The sequence below is a fragment of the Lathyrus oleraceus genome, chromosome 6 (assembly GCF_024323335.1).
Source record: "Lathyrus oleraceus cultivar Zhongwan6 chromosome 6, CAAS_Psat_ZW6_1.0, whole genome shotgun sequence".
In the NCBI taxonomy this organism is placed as follows: domain Eukaryota; kingdom Viridiplantae; phylum Streptophyta; class Magnoliopsida; order Fabales; family Fabaceae; genus Lathyrus; species Lathyrus oleraceus.
Window position 1 is genome coordinate 430,303,309 of NC_066584.1, and position 17,686 is coordinate 430,320,994.

General features: G+C 33.5%; 1 pseudogene; it reads right to left on the reverse strand.

Annotated features, from left to right (window-relative positions):
• Positions 1 to 2,683: 2,683 nt before the first annotated feature.
• LOC127096085 (lysine histidine transporter-like 5) lies at positions 2,684 to 3,613 on the reverse strand (annotated as a pseudogene).
• Between the last annotated feature and the right edge of the window lie 14,073 nt (positions 3,614 to 17,686).

Consider the following 17,686-nt stretch of genomic DNA (forward strand, 5'->3'; position numbering starts at 1 on the left):
AACGCTCAACGTCTCTGAGGCGTTCCTTGCGCCAAAAATGTAGGGGAATGGTGTGACGTTCGTCACACCATGTGTGACGTCCGTCACAGGGGTGTGCAAGGCGTGACGCTCGTCACAGCCTCTGTGACGCTCGTCACAGGTGCAACACCTGTGTTCTTGTACTTTGGGCTGGGCTTTGCTATTTGGTTCGTTTTCTCTCCTTTTTGCACCTCTTTTCCTCCATTTTTACTTGTGCTTCCAAATAAGCCACCTGAGACAAATAGGAAGAAAATACCGTGTAATATCTAACAACATAAAGTGAACTGAAATAAATAATGATAAAATTTAATTGAATTAAGTCCTAAAATATGATATAATTTCATGTTATCACTAGGCGAGCGTGTAGCGAACAGGCCAGTTTGGGTCATTCGTGAGCTGGGCCTTCGTTCCTTTAAGATCAGTGTCATAAAAATGAGTCGGAGTGCCCTGAAAAAATGTCTTGAAATATTAATGGGCAAATTTTGGGGTATGACACATGGGTATCGCGCAGATACTCAGGAGTAGTATCGCTGAAGTAAGTGGACGGTAGCTCACTCGAGATTAGCTGAAGAGCTGCGGTACTTCGTTTAGAGACTAAGTAGTGAGTCAATGCTCTGGTCATGTAACACTGGGTAGATTAGTAGTATTGAACTCATATCTGATTTGGATACGTTTTATGTTATTAATTGTGAACATGTTTAATTGAAGAGATTATTGAGAGATGATCATGGTATGGGACATGGATCATTTGATGAATGCATGGATATTCGTTATTTTCCTTTGCGAACGCATATTCTTGAATATTCATGATAATGGAAATGTGTTATTTTAAATGACCAGGTGTATTGTATATTGATGATGAATGATGTTGGTTTTTGAAAACTTCTAGTTTTTGAAAACGTCGATGTGACGCCCTTTTGTTTTTATGCGTGCTTATTTACTATGATTATGTGTTAAGTATTTTGGGGTAGAAAAAGGGGTGTTACAACTAGGGCTAAAAAGAAATTGATTTGAGGCAAGAAGAAATGGATGATTGAGATTGAAATGATTGATTTGAATGGAATAGAGATACTTGATAGTTACTGGATGAGAATCACACTAAAGCCTATGGGTAGAGGTCGATACGATAAGCAACGAGCCAAACGTCTCGCACCCAAAGATATCTAGAATGAATGTAGGAAAGCTCCAGTCTCATTCCTTCTTTACCACTTAAGACTCGTGGCATGTAACTCTCATCTTAAACTTCAAGGGGAGAAAGAAGAGTCTTTGTAGTTGTTTTCTTGCATGGATGATGAAGACCTTATCAATCGTTTGATTCGAATTATACTAAAGTCTATGAACGGAGGTGAATACGATGAGCGATGGGCCATACGTCCCATATCCAAAGATACTCAGAATGGGGGTAGGAATACTTCAGTCTCACTCCTTCTCCGTTACTTAAGGCTCGTATCGTACAACTTGATTCATGATTGATAAGTTGTTGATTATTGTCCTTGCTTTTGTTGTTTTCGCTTTTGTTGTGAGAGATTTGTCAATTGTATGATTAGAATTGTGCTAAAGTCTATAAATAGAGGTGAATACGATGAGCATTGGGTCATACGTCCCAAACCCAAAGATACTCAGAATGGGAGTAAGACTACTCCAGTCCCACTCCTTTTCTATTGCTTAAGGCTCGTGTCACACTCTTCTAACTTTGATTTAACAAGTGTTGAAGATTCCACCTTTGATGTGCTTGAATAATCCGTTGCTTGGTATGATCGAGGATGCCTTGATTGGAGATCTTGTCTTAAGGCCTTGAGCTCCACAGCTTGGAAGAAAAGTCTTATTAAGTGACCAAGGGTCTTTTGATCACTTAATTTATATTGTGGGATTATACAAGTTCAAAGGATTTAATTAATCAAAATTACTTTTGATCGATTTAATCATGGGTTTTGTTTTGTTTTTAAGGAAATAGGTTTGAATCTAATCAAAGTTAGTAATGGTTAGAAACTATCCTAAGGGATCATGCATTGATTTGTTAAATTGGTTAAAAAAATCTAAATTAGGAATCCTAAGGGATCATGTACAAATTGGTCAAAATATTGATTAAAAGGCCTATGTATAAGTCCTAAAATTGTAAGGAAATGATTAAATTCTATGTCAGATTCTAATCCTAATGGGATCATTCATTCTATCACTAAAATAACAACATAAAGTCTATAAGGGAAAAATGGTCATTTATAAAATACGTCAAATTCTAACCATGGCCTAAAATTGATTAAATCCTAAAGATTGATTTTAGCTTAATGTTAAAAAATATCATGATGTTAAATTTAATCAAGAGCCTAATTAGAATTTAATCCAATTCCTAATCCTAATTAAAAGTCCTAATTGAATTCTAATGAAAATCCTAATATTTTCTAACACATTCTAACTAAATTTAATTGATTTTAACCTAATTAAGCTAATGGATTAATCTTTCTCAAAGCCTATTAAATTACTCAATTCTAAATTCTTCCAATTAATCTAATTAGACTAACCCTAATTAAACTAAAATTCTGAGAATTCTACCCTCCTAATTAGCTAATCAAGATTGAAACTTAATTAAACTAATCTAATGTAAGGAAAGAAATAAAGTATGAAGGTTGATACCTAAAAAATGAAGCCACTTTAACAAGTATCGAGATCAATCAGTTTTATTGTGCTTTTTTAATAGATTTGATTGATCATATGTCAAGGCAAATGCTATTGTTCCAAGCGCATTAAAAACATGGAAAGTTTTTCCAGCGGGAGTATGCGATCGAACACCAAAAACCATAGTGAATAGGATGATTTTTGAATCCCTTCGCAAGGGACGACCCAAACGCCACCATCGAATAACTGCAAAAATATCCGTCTTAACTTCATTTTTTTATTAAAATTGCATAAATCAAAATAATCAACTTGATTTCTTAACATACCATATAGACATAAACGCGGCGAGTATAGAGATTCTCTTCAAATTATTGAAGTTAGGAATCTTTGAAAGAAACAACCGTAAACAAACAAAGAAGACAATAAAATATATTTGTCTAAAGTCTCCAAATACGGAAGAAATCAATATTTCGCACAATTTCTTCAACGATTTTCCACGGGTGACCGAGTACACAATGGTTGAAGCAACTTGAACAATCAATTGTTGTATCATTATCATCCAGAATCCAAATCTTCCATTGGATCAAAGTATCGATCAAATCTCTTCCCCGGTATCATCTCATGCATTTGCACTAGTTGCCATAGTGAATAAAATGTCATAAGTCATGACACTAGAATCAATGAAATCCCTGGAAACCTATACAAATACATAAATCAAAAACCTAAATTAGTATCAATGAATCAGAGTTTATGAAGTAAAGTGAATTAAAAATTAAAAATATAAACATAATTACCATCCAAGTTGAGATAAAGCATATGGTAACCTTAGGACTCCAGCACCAACCATAGCAGTGACATTATGAAAAGCTGAATACCACCACTTTGCTTTTCTGGAAGCACTTATTGGCAACCACTTTTCAATATCATCATTTGTAGAAGACTCTCCACCTTGATTTTCAACATCTTTCTGTACGCTACTCATAGTTACCATAATTAGGGTTAACTCTGAAAATTCTACAACCAGTAAATTTATTGTTTTCTCGATGGGTATATATTGGGTTAGTGTGAAGTTGAATGAGTCAAAAGCTTCGGTTTATAAGAATAATGTGGAGCAAATAAAGGAATATAATCTAACTAACTAACAATAACAAAATAAAGTGGAGCTAACTATAAGAAGCGATTAAGGTGGATTTTTAAATTATTTTTTTTAATTCAAATCTAAAACTAGTTTTTTAATTAGATCTTTCTGATAAAAAAATATTAAATTAATTTGTAGTTTATAAATAGGTCTTTAAACTAATTATTTTCTTTTAATTTTAATGTTTCACTGTTAACCTAAATTGATCATATATTTAATTATAAAGTAGAAAATAAGTAATTTTAATTTTAATTTACCGTTAAATTAACAAAAAATTCCAAAAAATTAGATCAATTAATTTTTGTTTTAATAGATATATTAAAATGTAATTATTTTAAAATTTAATTTGAAATTTATATTTTAAATAAAATAATTAATTAAAAAATCATTGTAAAGTTTCTAATAATTACTAGTAATATTTCTCTTTTTCGATTCGATGAGGAGTTAGTGAGAAGTTGAATTAGTTAACTTTGGCGTAAGCGATAAAAGTGGATTCTTAAATAAAAAATTGTAACTATATATTTGAATTTTTTTAACCAACTAACAAGATATTTAAAAAATTTTAGTGGAGTAAAGAATTAAAGTGGATTCTAACTAATTAATTATATATTTTTAAAATTTTAAATTAAAAGAATGGTAACCAAATCTTAAACTATTATTTTATTTAATAAGGTGTTTCTATTACAGAAATAATAAAAAAATGATGAAACTAATTTATGGTTTATAAATAAGTCGTTAAATTTATTAAATTTATTTTTAATTTATGGTTTACAAAATGAGATTTTTTTACTAAAATGATCCACATTATTTTCAATTTTTTTTTTTATAATTATCCAAATTTTAGATGATTTTCCAAAATAATCCACTTTGAATAAATAATGTTAGATGAATTGGTGTCTGCTCTCTAAGTTAAAGAGGTGGTACCAATTGGATTGTCTTATGCACCTAATGATATCAATCTAATTGGCCTCTATGTGTTAGGTTTAAGAGGAGACGCCAATTGGTCTGACACCTATGTGTGTTGTGTATCTTTTTTTGAAAAATAATGCATTTTATATAAAAGTCGAAATCGGACCAATTAGTATTAATATTAATATGCGTTTACATACGAATACCAAAAAGACTAATGTCGTTGACCGGGATGACCTAACCGACCACTGGTACCACATCCCATAGCTACCCGAACGCATGACGTTAACCCACATTGATGATTCACCCCAGATGTTTGAAGGCCCAGAAACATCTTCATCACCTACAGAAGATTCCATAAGATATTCAGAAAATTCGCGTAATCCTGTGTATGCAATGAAGTGCTACCGCTATAGCTGAGTTCATGACCCATGTCAGAGTAGTTGGATTGTGTTCGAGTTATTGGAGGGCGACCAGGACGATTGAAGGGCGACATTGGTGTGAAAGATGCATCGAGGAAATGTTGAAATGGCTCATGTGGTGTTTGATAGCCATATGGTTGTTGCATGTTTTTGTTTTGTGATGTTTGGGCTTCTTGGCTATAGTAGGATGGGGGGCGGTTGACGTTAAATGATCATTGAGTGTTTTGCCTAAGACGAATGTAAGACCCTAATTTTGATCTTAAGATCCCTCATGATATCTCATCATATGCATTGGCTTTGTGATCACACATTGGCATCCTCCTTACCCCTCATTCATTGGGTTTGCATTGAGAGATATCTCCAAGCACATTTGATTGTATCATACTTTATTTTTCATTATTTACTAACCAAAATGCCCAAAAAATGTCTATGCATAATTTACTTCTTTTGTAGGTAGTATGTGTGTTCATCTATGCCTAACAAGCTCATATCTAGGGTTTGAGACCCTCAATGCAAGGAGATTAATCAAGATATGGTTCACATTGGTTTTAGACATCATATATGGATCACCATGATCTTCATTTATCATTTTGATTAAGAATTCATCAAGAGTTTGAAGCTTGTTTATCTTGGAAGCCCTAAATCATCTGGGTATCTTGTGTGATTTCCTCAGCAAGTTTCTTCAATATTTGATCAAATACTACAAGGGATACTTCATATTACATCATCTTATACATATATGATCCTCCACGAGTCCAAAAGATCAAGGGAGCTTCAAGATTGCAAGTTGGTTCATGGTGGTTGACCAGAGGAAGTCAACTGGTCAAAATTGGGGTTCACTAGACCCTATCTCCTACAATTTTTATCATATGAAAATGATTCCAAGATAAACATTACTCCTTATGACATTAAAAACAACTTTCATATTTAAGTCAAAAGCTAGTTTTTCTTGGAAAGTCATTTTTTATGCTGAAAGATTATAGGTCATTTTGTCTAAACCCTAGTTAGGAGGTCAACTTCCAAAGACCGTAACTTGCTCAATTTTTATGATATGAAGGCCATTCAAATTTCATGAGCAAATTCAATATGTCCTCTTCAACTTTTATTCTTGTGATAAATTCAAACTCAACTTACAAGGGCATGTGCCAAGAGGAAACATTATAGGTCATTTTGGGTCATTACCATTGAACAAGTGATTTTCCTCAACTTCTAAAATGCATAACTCCTTCATACCAAATCCAAATAAGGTCAAATTTGTGACCAAATTTAAGAGTTTCGAACTAGGTACAACTTTGATGAAGGAACCTTTTCCATTTGAAGGCCATAGAAAAAAAAAGTTATTTAAGGTGGAAGAAGTGAACATTTTACTTGGTACTTAGAAAATTTTCAAATATGTTTGATTTTCCAAACTTCCACCTCAAAATTCATCGTAATCCAAGCTTTAAATGGAAAAGTGTTCAACATGTAAGTTGTTCCCCATGATCTCACCTTTCCAAAAAGTCCAAGATCATCTCATTTGGCCAAGAATTGGAGGACTTGCACATGGTTTCTCTTCAAAGCTTCATTTGGATGAAATTCACATTCACATTTCAATTTCCATTGCATGATCACATGACATGCTTTCAGCATTGCACATGAAGGATTTTGGACCTGATTGCGTCATTTCATGGGCCTATCACACGCCAATGCAAGCATGCAAGTGAATTGCTATTTTTGGCTAATTTTGGAAATGTGTAGAAAGCAATTGCCTTGCCTATAAATAAGACTCTCATTGCTCAGAATTAGGGACACCTTGCCCAAGCTTCGAATCTAAATACAAAACCCTCACCATTAGAGGATAATCTTGAAGGTTTTCATTTGAAAATCAAGTTTCAAATCTCCTTCTATTCTAAGATTGAAACTCCAAGAATCCAAGCCTTTCCTTGCTTCAATTTAACTTCTGCAAGCTTCTGAAGTAAAACCAAGGCCAATTGGAAGCAAGATCAAGCAAGTTTCAAGCTCCCTCGAAGGTGATTTTCCCGAATTTTCATCTCTTCGATTCTCTCTCAATTCTTCACAATTCTTTATGATTTTTCGTTGGCTGAAGTCCTACCAATGTAGGCAACAAGATTGAGTTGCTTTGAGGTTAAATCGAAGCAACTCAGTTCATGATCCTCAAAATTCAAATCCTTGTATCTTTTTATATACTTGGAATTGGAGAAAATTGAGGCCAGATTCGTGATCCTGAGCATTTTCTCTTTGAAATAGTGTCCTTGTTTTTCATTTTTCATTGAGATGAAGTTGGAACAGTCCAGCGGAGGTCACCTGAGAATATGACCGGAGACCTAGCTCCGGTGGTGTGTTGGCACACCTCCTGGCCATCTGATCATGATTGGATGTTATAATTTGGACCATTGCTTTTGATTACCACGCATACATCTCTTTGACTGATGGCCACCATGGAACGCGCGCGTGTGGCCATCAGATCTGCCACCTTAAATGATGAGGGAGATCTGATGGCCCTTGTTTTTTCTATTTTTATTTTAATTTCTGATTTTATGTTTAATCCTTTTATTTTGTTTAATTCATATTAATTTTATTTTTAATCCAAAAAATACGGGACTTTCACTAAAAATCTTTTAAAAAAAATCTCTTTCATATTCTGAATTAAATATTTTTTTGCATTAATTTTGATATTTTTCATGAATTAAATGTTTTTGTGCATATTTTTAATTATTTAAAAATACTTTTGACTTTTTAAAAATCATGAATTTTTTGTCTAAGGTCCTTTGACCTTGTTTGACCTAGGATAAATCTATTGGCCATTTATTTGGTGTTTTGAAGAGATTTTAGGTTTTGACCAAATTAAAATGTATTTTAATTCATTTTAAATGTGATTTTTATTTTTTAATTGCTTAAAAATTATGTTGATTCATTGTTATGGTCCTGTGAGGTTTGCCTTTCTGTTTGGGCCTTGGTCAAGGTTGATTTGACTTTTGTTGGATCAAAACCCTTGACTTTAGGGGATTGATGAAATGTACATTTCATCTCCCAAAATAAATGGATGGTTTTGATTTGATGAAATTCCTCTCATGATTAATTTGTGTTTCTATCTTCCCTTCCCTCTTCATCTTCATCCATATTCTTTCCCATTCCCTCATTTTACCAATGAAATCTCTAATATCTTAAGGCTAATTGGTCATCAATAACTTTGTGTCAGATGAACTAATACAAGTATGACTAAGATAGGTCCCTCCCTCTTGATCTTTTCTTTTAGTGTGTGGTATGTTTTAGGAGTTTGGTTCTTCATACCAAATCTCTAACATGCATTTGAAGGAGAATTGCGGTCCAAAACGCAGCAGAAATTAAAATTTTCTCCTTTAGAGATCCTTACGAATGGGCATGATCAGTGATAGAATATTTACCTCTTGTGACGATTGAAACCTTTGGTGCAGATCTCTTGATACGATCAAAACCTTTGATGCAGATCTACGGAGCGATCACGAACGTTGAACGATGACAACGTCTCTACTCAGTCCACACGAATGGATTCCTTCAATCTTAGTGCTAGCTGGTATGAATGAAGGCTTTGAGTGTGTGAGAGAGAGAGGAAGAGAAAACGAAAATGCAACCGCAATGAATGCTTCTGCTCAAGGGTTCTATTTATAGAACCACTTGTGTGGGCTTCAAGCTAAAAAGCCCACTTAAGTGTATTTTGGCCCATATCTTATAATATGCCCAAAATCACTTAAGCACATGGTACCTTACCATATTTCGTATTCTACTTAAGTACACCGTACCTTACGATGTTCTACAATTCACTTAAGTGCACTGTACCTTACGGTGTTCCTTAGTTACTCTATCTCTCATCAATCTGTCCTTTGTGTGTGACCTTGTAGGTTTTCGCGACGTTGGCAATTATATTAAATAAGTATTTAACATAATAAACAATGAGCGGTATCTAGAAACACATCACTGCTACCCAAGACACGAAAATGTCATGTGATCTGACAAGTCCTGTTGTGATAATACTTATGTGTAGAATCACCCTTTTGCCCTTATGTCTATATTGAACACAAGGCATAGACTGTGTCATCCTTGTCTAGTTTAATATTGGGCCCATAGACATTTATCCTGTTATGCAGGATGGGCAAATTCCATCTAGGTCACGCATGTCCCTCAGCATGCTTCGTGGAGTACCCATCAACTGTCTTTATGGTTATCCAGTTACGGACAATGTTTGATCAACAATAAAGCACTCGACTCTACATCTAGGGTCCATAGTGGTTTCAGGTCGAAGGGTGGTATACACCATTATCACCATGAGAATAACTTATGACACTTTGCATAACATTCTATATAGTATTCTCATAGCGGGTCAATCCAGTATAAATATTACTCTTAATATTCATACCTATGTTTAAGACTTGATAACTCTTTATCCATGATCCATGAGATGTGATCATCAGTCTATATACATAATAGTCTTAATGCTTTAATGTTATCCCACTTCACAATAAAGCTCGACTACGGATACTTTAAGAATAGTGTCCTTATGTTTAATGTGATCTCATGATCAAGTCACACTTGATACATTAAACGGACTAGCTATTCTAGGGATTTTATTAAACAAACGTAATAAAGAAAAAGCCTTTTATTATTAATAAATAATTCGATACAAGTACCAAAAGTATTGGCCTCTAGGGCTTACAGCAACAACATTAACATCTAAATTTTTATTGCCCGACCTAAGATAATTGTGACTTCTACATAAGTTCAATTACGATTGCTTAACATAGAGCTAAATTTGACCCTCAAGGCATAACATTCTAGTAAGTGGGATTGTAAGCCTCCCCTTATTCATGGAATTGTTTGGAGACTTGACATTTTTTCCTTTCATGGGAGCTAGTGGCATACTTGTGAATTATCCAAGTTAGAGCCCTTCTCATGGAAGATGTCTTGGATCAAGGATCTACACTTGTGAATGAAGGGTTGAGTATTCTCCAAAGAATGACTTAAACAATTAAAAATCACTATAATTACTTGACTAACCTTTTACTAACATTTGACTAATTCTTGTTAATATTGCTTTACTTTCAAGTTATTTACTTTATGCAATTTAAGTTTTAGTCATTTATCATTCATTTGCCATTTACATTTCATTTAACTTGTTTATGTTTATGTTATTTTCACTTTGCTCATTTGAGCCATATCTTGTGATTGTATATATTGTTTCTGTGTTTTGATTTTTGTTTGTGGTCTTAGGACCTTAAAATGCCTAATAACAACAAAAAACCCTAAAAACATCTAGTGGACTGTTGATCTTGACCTGAACTCTTGGACTTAGAAGTAGGCAACATTCCTTGTGCAAAAAAGGACTTGGCCAGTGACAACATTTTGAGATCAAGCTATTGTGAACTAAGCCTTCATCTGATGCAAGCCTTGGGTCTTGTTTGAATTCATTTGCTACTCTGTCTCTGTGCTTAATTGTTATTTTGATCTCGTGTCTGATGTTTTGCTCTGAGTTGGCCAAGGAATAATTCATATGATACATGGGAAGACAAAGAACACTGCTAGCTATGGGATTGCTTGCTTGGATATGGATATCTTTATTTGATGCCTTAATCTTCATGATGTTTGGATATTTCTATTTGCTATATTGATTATTGTTTGATTCAAAGTCCAAAGGGAATGTTGGCTTTTCTATATGACATTCTTGTCTGTTGGATTGAATCTCATTGGTCAGATCTCTTCAACTCTTAACTTTTAAAATTTTGCTTAGGATAGCCTCTTCATCTCCTCCCACTTCTTAAATTTCAACCCCCCCCCCCTTTTCAAAAACTTTCTTTGCTTGTGGTTTCAAACTTAGACATTGGTTAAATTAGAAACTTTGGCCTTATGCCAATATATTTTTTTAAATCTTTTTTTTCTTAAATCAAATTTGTAAATAAACTAAATCATATTGACATAAATTTCAAAAGACAAAAAATAACTAACAACTTCATTCAAATTCTTGGACCTTTTGTGTTCTTTTCATTTAAACTGTTGTTAAAAACAATTCACCGTCTTTGAAATTTTTACCACGAACTACGAGGTTTTGATCCCTCATTTTAATGTTGGTACGTAGGCACAGGTCCGAAGGTATTATCAAACACAAAAATATAATCAATGAATTCTTTTCTCATCCCCACACTCTATTTTTCTCCAACATCATTTATATCAAAAACACATGCACACATAAAAAAGGACTCCCTATGAGTACCTATGACACTTTGGGTGCTAACATCTTCCCTCTGTGTAAGCAACCCCCTTACTTATAATCTCTGACATTTTATTAGTTTTGATTTGAAAACTTCTTATCTTTGGGTTTTGTTCGTACTTTTCCCTTTTCCTTTGGAAACATTAAAAGCGCGGTGGTGACTCTAGTTTTATTGACGTCAAGTTTATCCATAGCTGGATGATGATGAATTTACCATTACAGTGGCTATGGTAGGATAATGTGTTGGGTGCATAACGATGTTAGGTGTCTTCATGACGATCTTGTTGTTGCTGGTGGTACGGGGTATTCTCTTGATATTATGGTTGGGTGTTTGGCATGTTAAGGTCGTAGGTTTGTCTGTTTGTGGGCCGATAATTTTGATGGGTAAGGGGTTATGAGTAATCGGTCTGGCAATGTTGTGGGGTTAGATGTTAAACCTTATTGTGTGAAAGTTATCTGATGTGGGTCGTACAGGTATATATCCTCAATGAGGAACTCAAATACAACTGATATGTACCAAGACATATAATTACAATTTGGTTTTTCTTCGGTTGACATCACAACGTCAATTAAGACATGGTCATGATCCAAGTTTAAATCTTATGATCGATGTGCATGCAGTCCAAACAGTTGCATCTTGTTAGTTGATTTCATGGTCATGATCCAAGTTTAAATATGGACGCCAAATGAACTGAAATGAGAAAATATATTATATTATAAAATGGGAGATATTATAAAAAAATTATTACGAATTAATTCGGTTAATGGCAATACTTCTGTTGGTCGAAGGTGATCCAAGAGATTACGATATTGGGTAATACAATGTCTAGGACATCTGTTGTACACCAAAAAAGTAAATATATTATTTAGAGATAATAATCGGTAAAATAAGTAAATATCGCTAATTGTTAAGAACTTATTTTTTTGTGTACGGGAATGTGAATGCATTGTGGTTGACGCGTGCTAGGGACGGTAATCTGGACCAACCCCATGCTTGAAGCAAAACAACGCATCCAAAAAAATGTAGATGTGTCTTTGTATGCATTTTTACATAAAGAGCTATAAATATAAGCTAAACAAGCAGTCCCCCAACTATAACTTCTTATTCTATCTAATGTCTTAATAAAGGTAAATACATAACATGCATACTAGAACCACTATCTTCGGGAAATAAAAATAAACCAATTAAAAGCATAATATAACACCTAGTTTTTATTATTCGAGCGTCTTCAGTAGAATCTTTATCTAACTGTAAGCTGTTGTAATATGCCTTAAGGCGTGAAAAGAGTATACCTTGACCTCTCGAGTTATCATCTAACAAGTCAGCACCCAAGAGTTCCATGAAAATTGAATTCGCATAGTTGGTTTTCCCATTTACCGCCTTATCCTCGATAGGCAGCCCCAATAACATGTACATGTCTTCTAATGTTATAGTATATTCCCCGGTTGGAAACCAAAATGTACGTGTCTCGGAACGCCATCTTTCACATAAAGTTAGAATAAATTTATTATCAACCGACCAAGACATGATTTTGCTACATGTCCAAAACCGACGAGTTCGACATAAGGTTGAATCAACTAGTCGATAGCAACAAATTTGTGGACACGAGTTCGAAACCTATAAACATCCTCTATGTGATTCACCCATAGTGAGTAGAGACATTTTGTCACAGTGTTGTAGATGAAGAAGTGTTTGTTGCAGATGAAGAAGTGTTTGTTGTTGTTGATGTTGGTTTTTACATCTAATTATAATGAAAAGCATGCATTTGTGCCCATGCAAGAAATACATCTTAGCGCAAGTCCAATTGGCGACCACATATCAATTTAAATGCTAGCGCCATCTTAATTGGCGCCTTCCTAGGTGTCTAGCTGCATGACAGTCTCGTGGCAGGTATTCCATGCTTAGTCTTTTCAATAGGATGCATGGCTGTCTCGTGGCAGGTCTTCCATGCTTAGTCTTTTCAATAGGTTGCGTGGCTAGGGCTACATGGATAAGACATGAAACACAAAATCTCGAGGGCATGCACAAAAGGCGCCAAATGGACTGACGCATATGTACACGAAGACAAACCATGTTTGTAATATAATGAAAAGAGATGTGGAAAAATAAATCACGTCACACTTCTATTTATACAACAAAAAAATTACACAATACACATAGAAGCCTAAATTAGTATTGAAAAACAAAATTAACAGTATGCCTTGCTCCTCAGGTTAAGTTAGGGAATTAAAATCATCCAAAATTCTGTAAATTATAGGAAATTGTTTTTGCAATTAAATGAAAAGGGTTGAGTTTATAGGCTTTAACGATAATTATATTGGTGAATTTGAAAACGGCTTAACAAGGAAAAGGTTTAATTTTCCATCTCCCTTTTTCTTCATCCAAATATGCAAAACTCGGGAGGACACGGTGAACTAAATCGAAGACTTGACATATGATCAATCAAATCTATTAAAAAAGCACAATAAAACTGATAGATCAATCAATACTTGTTAAAGTGGTTTCATTTCCAAGGTATCAACATTCATATCAATTAGTTATGCCATACTGTTAATCAAAAGAATAGCTTTCAGAAACAGATAAACATTATTGAAATGAAGTAAAAAAAATAACCTTTTTCATCGGCACAAGTAGTCATGTCATCGTCAACCACACTCAAATGACTTATTCTTCGGGGGGCTGGGCTGCAATTTGTGATGCTTATGTTTACATAAGAACGAGTCCTTATTCTTCTGAGTTCAGACAGAAATCTACTATAAACAGTAAAATTTCGAGGCTCTTGAGCATTTGTTGGGGAAGAAAAAGAGGAGCTGACATTGTCGTCTTCGAGGAAGTTCATCATGGTCACTCACAAATAGTATTTTTTGTTTGATGGGTTGAGAGATGTAGGTTCTTCTTATATAGAAAAAAAACCTCAGCGTGTGTATATAATATGATAAGCACATATGGAAAATAATATTTAAACATGTTTGTGTTTATGCTAAAGTCAAATTTTTCAATAAATTAAATATTGTGATTAAAAAAAGTCAAGAAATTATAATCACCCTTGACTTTTTAGACTTTTTTTAATCACAATATTTAATTTATTGAAAAATTTGACTTTAATAGAACAACAAACATGTTTAAATATTATATTCCATTTTTCATTTGTGCTTATCACATTATATAAGAACGTCGAAGTTTTTTTCTATATAATAAGAACCTACATCTCTCGGCCCATCAAACAAAAAATACTATTGGTGAGTGACAATGACGAACTTCGTCGAAGACGACAATGTCAGCTCCTCTTCTTCTTCACCAACACATGCTCAAGAGCCTTGAGATTTTACTATATATGGTATATTTTCGTCTGAACTCAGAAGAATAAGGACTCGTGTATATGGAAACAGGAGAATCACAAGTTGAATTCCGCCTGAACTCAGAAGAATAAGGTCTCGTGCTTATGGAAACAGAAGCATCACAAATTGCAGCCCAATCCCCAAAAGAATAAGTAATTGGAATGTGGTTGATGATGACAGAACTACTTTTGCCGATGAAAAGATATATATTTTTTACTTAATTTTAATAATGTTTATCTGTTTTTGAAAGCTATTCTTTTGATTAACAGTGTGGCGTAACTAATTGATATAACTAATTGATATGAATGTTGATACCTAAGAAATGCGTAACAAATTTATATGAATGTTGATACCTTAGAAATGAAGCCAGTTTAACAAGTATCAAGATCAATCAGTTTTATTGTGCTTTTTTATAGTTTTGTTAAAGTGGCTTCATTTCTAAGGTATCAACTTTCATATCAATTAGTTACGCGACACTGTTAATCAAAAGAATAGCTTTCAGAAACAGATAAACATTATTGAAATGAAGTAAAAAAAAATAACCTTTTTCATCGGCAGAAGTAGTTCTGTCATCATCAACCACATTCCAATTACTTATTCTTCGAAGGGCTGCGCTGCAATTTGTGACGCTTCTGTTTCCATAAGCACACATTTATATTCTTCTGAGTTCAGACGGAAAGCATTTTGTGATGCTTTTGTTTCTATAAGAACGAGTCCTTATTCTTCTGAGTTCATACTGAAATCTACCATATACAGTAAAATATCGAGGTTCTTGAGCTTGTGTTGGTGAAGAAGAAGAGGAGCTGACATTGTCGTCTTCGAGGAAGTTCATCATTGTCACTCACCAATAGTATTTTTTGTTTGATGATCTGAGAAATATAGGTTCTTCTTATATAGAAAAAAACCTCAGCGTGTGTATATAATGTGATAAGCACAAATGGAAAATAATATTTAAACATGTTTGTAATTCTATTAATGTCAAATTTTTCAATAAGTTAAAGATTGTGATTTAAAAAAGTCAATAAATTATAGTCACCCTTGATTTTTTGACTTTTTTAAATCACAATATTTAATTTATTGAAAAATTTAACTTTAATAGAACAACAAACATGTTTAAATATTATTTTCCATTTTCCATTTGTGCTTATCACATTATATAAGAACGTTGAAGTTTTTTTCTATATAAGAAGAACCTACATCTCTCAACCCATCAAGCAAAAAATATTATCGGTGAGTGACAATGACGAACTTCCTCGAAGATGAAAATCTCATCTCCTCTTCTTCTTCACCAACACATGCTCAAGAGCCTCGAGATTTTATTATATATGGTAGATTTCCGTCTAAACACAGAAGAATAAAGACTTGTGCTTGTGCATATAGAAGCATCACAAATTGCATTCCCCCTGAACTTAGAAGAATAAGGACTCGTGCTTATGGAAACAAAAGCATCACAAATTGCAGCCCAACCCCCAGAAGAATAAGTAATTAGAATGTGGTTGATGATGACAGAATTACTTCTGCCAATGAAAAGGGCTTTTTTTTACTTCATTTTAATAATGTTTATCTGTTTTTTTAAGGTATTATTTTGATTAACAGTGTGGCGTAACTAATTGATATAACTAATTGATATGAATGTTGATACCTTAGAAATGCGTAACTAATTGATATGAATGTTGATACCTTAGAAATGAAGTATGAATGTTGATACCTTAGAAATAAAGGCAGTTTCACAAGTATCAAGATCAATCAGTTTTATTGTGCTTTTTTTATAGTTTTGTTAAAGTGGCTTTATTTCTAAGGTATCAACATTTATATAAATTAGTTACGCGACACTGTTAATCAAAAGAATAGCTTTCAGAAACAGATAAACATTATTGAAATGAAGTAAAAAAAAAACCTTTTTCATCGGCAAAAGTAGTTATGTCATCATCAACCACATTCCAATTACTTATTCTTCGGGGGGCTGGGGTGCAATTTGTGATGCTTCTGTTTCCATAAGCCCGCGTTGTTATTCTTCTGAGTTCAGACAGAATGCAATTTGTGATGCTTCTGTTTCTATAAGAACGAGTCCATATTCTTCTGAATTAATACTGAAATCTACCATATACAATAAAATCTCGAGGTTCTTGAGCATGTGTTGGTGAAGAAGAAGAAGAGCTGACATTGACGTCTTCAAGGAAGTCTGTCATTCTCACTCACCAATAGTATTTTTTGTTTGATGGGCTGAGAGATGTAGGTTCTTCTTATATAGAAAAAAACCTCAGCGTGTGAATATAATGTGATAAGCACAAATGGAAAATAATATTTAAACATGTTTATAATCACCCTTGATTTTTTGACTTTTTTTAATCACAATATTTAATTTATTGAAAAATTTAACTTTAATAGAACAACAAACATGTTTAAATATTATATTCCATTTTCCATTTGTGCTTATCACTTTATATAAGAACGTTGAAGTTTTTTTCTATATAAGAAGAACCTACATCTCTCAACCCATTAAACAAAAAATACTATTGGTGAGTGACAATGACGAACTTCCTCGAAGATGACAATGTCATCTCCTCTTCTTCTTCACCAACACATGCTCAAGAGCCTCGAGATTTTACTGTATATGGTAGATTTCCGTCTAAACACAGAAGAATAAAAACTTGTGCTTATGGATATAGAAGCATCACAAATTGCATTCCCCCTAGACTTAGAAGAATAAGGACTCGTGCTTATGGAAACAAAAGCATCACAAATTGCAGCCCAACCCCTAGAAGAATAAGTAATTTGAATGTGGTTGATGATGACAGAATTACTTCTGCCAATGAAAATGGATTTTTTTACTTCATTTTAATAATGATTATCTGTTTTTTAAAGATATTATTTTGATTAACAGTGTGGCGTAACTAATTGATATAACTAATTGATATGAATGTTGATACCTTAGAAATGCGTAACTAATTGATATGAATGTTGATACCTTAGAAATGAAGTATGAACATTGATACCTTAGAAATGAAG